We start from the raw sequence: 6,000 nt of genomic DNA on the forward strand, positions 1-6,000 counted from the left end.
CAAGATTCAAACTTAGTCCATTTGACTTGCAGACAGAGCTCCCTCTTTATGCAATTCATTGGGGCCCCACTCCCTTACAGTCTATATGAATGGTACTCCTAGGTTTGGGCAGTGCACAACCTATGCAGCCATACATGGCAGCTCTGCTTGCAGACCCCTTGCTTTTGACTAACCATTCGCTTCCATGTTCATCATTAATCCAGACCACAAGTAAGGCAGGCATCATTGGTAGAGAGTTCCAGAAGCAGAGACAGTTTTGTGGAGGAGGTATGATGAGAGTTGAGATCCCCAAATCAGGTAGAATTGTGAGAGGGGAATGCAGGTTTTATAAACAGAAGGAAGAACCCTAGAGGCACCCAGGTAGCTCAGTCAGTTAAGCGTCTGACTCTTGATCTCAGTTCAGTTCTTGATCTCAGGGTCGTAAGTTCGAGCCCCATGTTGGGCTCCGCACTGGGCACGGAGCCTACTTTTAAAATGGTGGGGGAAGAACCCTAGAAGTCTGAGTGGGCCTGATTCATTAGGGAAAAGACTTTCAAGGATCAGTTGTGAGAACACTAGTTATTCTCTATTGCACACCTGGTATCTGCCTGGTACTGTGTTGGGCCCTCTACTCCCATGTTTAATTTGATGCTCACCACACACCTACGAGGTGAATAGGAATATTCCCACCCTGCAGAAGAGGACACTGAAGCTCAATGTGCAATGTGCAGAAGAGGACACTGAAGCTCAGAAGTGCAATGGCTTCTGAGACTACACAACATTGGTGTAGGAACAGCTCAGCACCATGGCTGAGTTGACAACCACAGTGGCCCAGGGAGTCCCTTCTTATGGCCACATCCGTGTCTGCTGGAGCCAGAGGAGGCCTCCTTTATGGGGTTTGGAGGAAGCTGTGTTCCCCATGAGGAGGGAGAGAGTAGTTTCAGCACCTCAAGCTTACAATTTTAATTTGAAACATCGCTGACACCTTATCACTAGTTGGGTGAAAAAGCCTTTTGTGTCTTGGCCCTGAGAAGCATCCACCATCATTGTTTCTCCAGTGTCCCAAATGTCTTATAACTGACTTTCAGAAACACCAGGGTGCATGAGAACAGGGAGGATTGAGTGGAGGTTAAGCCTTGATGTCAGGAACGTGACCCAGCATAGGTCCCCAGCCCCTCCCAGCTCCTGAGCACTCGGGGTTGGCGGGGGTGGGGAGGGTTGACTTGATGGATGCTGGGTCCCAGTTAACTCCCGCTTAGAAGGAAATGATGGCTGGAACTTTGTGGCAACGTGGTTAGAGTATAAATTCCCTTCCTACTATGGAACTCAGGACTTAATGGAGAGAACCAAACACAAATGGACCATAACTCACTCATTCATGTACTAACTCATCATTTCTTCACTCACTTCCTTTGTTTATTCACTCCATCTACTTGCCTCCCTTCCTCATTCATACTTTTGTTTCCTCACGCATGACCTTGTTGCCATGGCTAAGAGCTCTGTACATGACTAGGGCTCCAGAGACAGGGAGGCAGCTGGAAAGACAAAACACAAGCCAATAAGAGCAATAACAGAAGAATGTACAAAGTCTGCAGGGACCTGGGGCACAGAATGACTTAACAACAGTTTAGAGGGTCAGGAAAAGCTTCAGGGAGGTTGTGGAACGGAAGTTGCCAGGCAAAAGGCATTGCAGACAAAAGGAACAGTGCGGCACAGAGGTGTGAACAGCTGGCCTGCTTAGAGAGAGGTGAGAACATCACTGTGACTGGAGCCCTAGGTGTGTGGAGGGGGCGGGGAAGGATAAGAGATGAAGGTGGAAAGTAGGTTGAGACCAGGCTGGCTGTGAATGGCCGGTTAAGGGGGATGGGCTTTATTCTCAAGGTCAGTGGTTCTCCAAGTGTGGTCCTTGGTGGGGGGGGTGCCTGGCTGGCTCAGATGGTAGAACATGTGACTCTTGATCTCAAGGTTGTGAGTTTGAGCCCCACATTGGGTGTAGAGATTACTTATAAATAAAATCTTTAAAAAAAAAAAAAGTGTGGTCCTTGGGCCAGCAGCAACTTTTGGGGGGGGGGGCGGGCAGCACATCACATTTATTGAGGGCCTGCCCCCAAGGAGTGCACAGCCTGGGGGCCAAGAGCCCACATGTGCTGGGGTGGGGGGGAGAGGTAAAGGCAAAAAGGAAGGCAATGCAGAGACAGTGTGGCCCAAGCAAAGGGGGTGCAAAGCAGGCACAGGCAGGGAAAGGGGTGGGAGAGCAATGGCAGCCTGGCAAAGCCCTGCCTAGACCTGGGGACCATGGACCAAGCACCGGCTTGAAGGCTGCCCCTCCCCAGCCAGGTTGGTGCCACGCCAGCTCCTCCACCTGCCCTGAGCCAGGTCCCACAATGTCAGCCCTCTCCACCCAGGACTGGACCATGCAGACTCCTGATGGGAGGGCAGGCAGCTCAGGTTTGGGGGTCCAGACCGGGACAGCAAGGTGGAGTCAGGGCCTAGGAGGGAGCGGCCTGCAGCCTGGGCAGTCCTAGGTCCCTGGGCAAATCCTCCAAGGAACCTCCAAGATTCTCGTGGAAACCCCTGGGCCAGCTAAGGAGGGAAGGGGGATGGGTGCCTGAGGGGAAGGAAGCAGGTAACCAGGAGAGGTCCCCAAGAGGCCTAGGCCCCTCAAAATTGCTCCTGGTAGGGAGGCTTGGGTGTGGACAGGTGGAAGGCCAAGAGGAGCCCACCTGGGGGGGCAGGGGGACAGCCGGACACATAGCAGCCAGGCAGGCGGCAGAGCAAGGACACGCACACACGCGGCTCACCACCAGCATCCCCTTTAATAAAATGTGGAAGGTTGCATGACAGGGAAGTTGGGGGGGGAGTGAAATACGACCATTTACAACCACAAAAAACCTCTGTACATGTCTAGCGCCTGGCAGAGGGGAGGGCAGGCAGGGCAGCGGCGGGCTGGGGCCAGCCCTATTTGTAGAGGATATCGCAGTGTCCAGGCTGATAGAGGTGCTACACCTTGGGCTCGGAGCCCTCGGGAAAGATGCCAGCATCACCTGGCAACTTACTAAAGATGCAAATTCTTGAGTCCTAGACCTACTGAATCAGAAACTCTGCTGGGAGGCTCCAGCCTTCTCCGTGTTAACGTGCTCTCCAGGTGATTCCTGATGCATATTAAAGTTTGTGAATCACTTTTCTACATAGTAGGAATTTGGGGTGGGGTGTGAGAAGGGGAGTGCCATAATAGCACTCTGAATTGAAAAGCGCTCTGATAGCAGCATGGAAGCCAGACTGATTAGAAGGGGTGAGAGTGAAACAGGGCAGACTGGAGTGCAATCATGTGCAAAGAAATACATCGGAGACAGTGGATGCTGCAGAAACTGGTAGATGTCCTCCAAAATCTGTTCTCCCTCGATAGTTAATAGAACCCCTGATTTTTAATGGGACATATGCCTCAAAGACTAAATATCCCAACTTCTCTTGCAGTTAGGGTGGTCATATGATGAAGTTTTGGCCAAAAGGATGTGAGTGGAAGAGATGTGTGTAACTATGAGGTCATGAGTCTCAAAGGGTATGCCTTCAATGTTCCCATTTCCCCTGGCTAGGATGAGACATGGTGGCAAGCCATCCTGAAACATGTGGTCAGAGATAACCCCGTGGGAACAGTGAGCAACAAGGTAAGAAGAAGCCAAGATCCCTCCTACCTGGTAGTCATCATGCCAGCCTCGGACTACTTATGATGGTCAGAATGGTATATACTTCCATTTTATTTAAATCACAACTATTTTGAGTGTCTATTAAGGAAACCAAACCTATATTTTAGCTGCTACAGTGGACCAAGTACTCTTTTCAAAGTATACCTGATTCCTTCCATTCTTTCCTCCCTCCCTCTCTTTTTCTCTTTCTTCCTTCTTTCCTCCCTTTCTTCCTTCTTTCCTTCCTTCCTCCTTTCTTTCTTTCTTTTTTCCTTCCTTTCTTTCTTTCTTTCTTTCTTTCTTTTTCTTTCTTTCTTTCTTTCTTTCTTTCTTTCTTTCTTTCTTTCTTTCTTTTCTTCCTTTCTTTCTTTCTTTTTCTCTGCCTCCTTCTTTCTTTCCTTCCTTCCTTCCCCAAAAGAATTTGAGAAAGCTTATAACTGAGGATGTGTACAATGGTTTTCATGAAATACAAATATAGAATTAAGCCAGTCAGGTTCAATGGAGAGGCTGTCATTAAGCATGAGATTTAGCTCTAAGCTTCCTGGAAGCCAAGACAAAAATGGAGATAAGATGAATCAGTCTCAGAACATTTGATATCAGAGGAAAGGGCATTTCCCAGTTTTCCTGACAAAAAATTCTAGTAATTTCTCATGCTGGAGAAGTTTCTCCACTAGAGTCATATATTGATAATGTTCTCCACAAATTTGACAGCAAGTGGAAATTGAGTTTCACATGGTGATTCCTTGTCACAACTTTTGATGAAAGCTCAGGTCACATTGTTGTAAGACAACTCTGGGAGGATGCTTCTGCAAGGGACCAAGCTAGGGTGGCACGAAGCATTTTACATGAATTCTCTGTGTCAGAGCAGGCAAGATCATTACCCTGTTTTACAGATGAGGAAACTAAGATACAGAAAGGGGAAGAGCCGGATCAGATAGCTGGTGGGGAACCAGTTTTGTAACCCAGTTTTGTAGACTCTAGAGGCCCTATTCTAAGCGTCCCTCTCTGGCCTGCCAGAACCACCACACACAAAATTATGGATGGATTATCAGAGAAAAGCACAATTGTCATTGCCCCAGAATATGCCTGCTAGCCAGGAGAAATCAGTGAGATCTGATAAATATTGGAGGGACCTCTGAGCCTCCTGAGATGGGCTGCTCCTAATTGGATGAGAAGTAGGGTAGGCACCGTAAGGGCAGAAAGGAAACCCCACATTTGGAGCTTAACTAGACTATGTGGGGCTTCAAGAATGGAAGGAAAAATAATATTAAAAGCAGCTGTCCCGGGGCAGCCGATGTCTATAAAAGGAGAAGAAACCTCCTCCCTTCTATCTCATTTCTTTTTTTTTTTTAAGATTTTATTTATTTATTTGACACAGAGAGACACAGCGAGAGAGGGAACACAAGCAGGGGGACTGGGAGAGGGAGAAGCAGGCCTCCCGCCGAGCAGGGAGCCCGATGCGGGGCTTGATCTGGGATCATGACTTGAGCCGAAGGCAGACACTTAACCGACTGAGCCACCCAGTCACCCCTCCTTCCTGTTTCCTGATAAGCCAACCTATGTTGAAGGACAAGGACCCAGCTATTACTAAATAACCACCACATCCACCTGGATAGCAAACTCCAGGAAAATAAATAACAGTGATGTTCACCATAGACATTCTGCCATTTTAGAAATTCAATCCATCTTCCCAAAGCCTTGTTTTAATGTTTTGGTTTTTTTTTTTAAGATTTTATTTATTTATTTTGACAGAGAGAGAGAGACAGCAAGAGAGGGAACACAAGCAGGGGGAGCGGGAGAGGGAGAAGCAGGCTTCCCCCAGAGCAGGGAGCCCATTGCGGGGCTCGATCCCAGGACCCTGGGATCATGACCTGAGCCGAAGGCAGACGCTTAACGACTGAGCCACCCAGGTGCCCCTCTTCTATCTCATTTCTTACTGAGCATCTATTATGCACCAGATACATGCTGGAAATCCAAGTGACAATGGCTGAAAGTCACTTTCTGTCCCATTCTCAAAATAACCTTACGAAGTAGGTATGCTTATCGGTATGATTATGCCATGTTATAGATGAAGAAACTGAGGCTCAGAATAGTTGAAATAATTTGTTCAAGGTCCCATAGCTGGTAAGGGTTAGAGATGGAGTTTGAACCCTGGTCTGTCTGACCCCAAAACTTCTTTTAATGAGTCATCACTGTTTCAATAGTAGGAGAGAAAAGAGTTGATGGATATGACATTTAAATCCATTCTATTTCTTTGTTGTTATTTTTTAAATAAAATTTAAAAAATTAAACACCAAGTTGGTACACACCCACCATCTTTTGGCATAATTTTTTTTTT

This window comes from Mirounga leonina, unplaced genomic scaffold (genome assembly GCF_011800145.1).
Source record: "Mirounga leonina isolate KUSES-001 unplaced genomic scaffold, KU_Mleo_1.0 Mir_94, whole genome shotgun sequence".
In the NCBI taxonomy this organism is placed as follows: Eukaryota; Metazoa; Chordata; class Mammalia; order Carnivora; family Phocidae; genus Mirounga; species Mirounga leonina.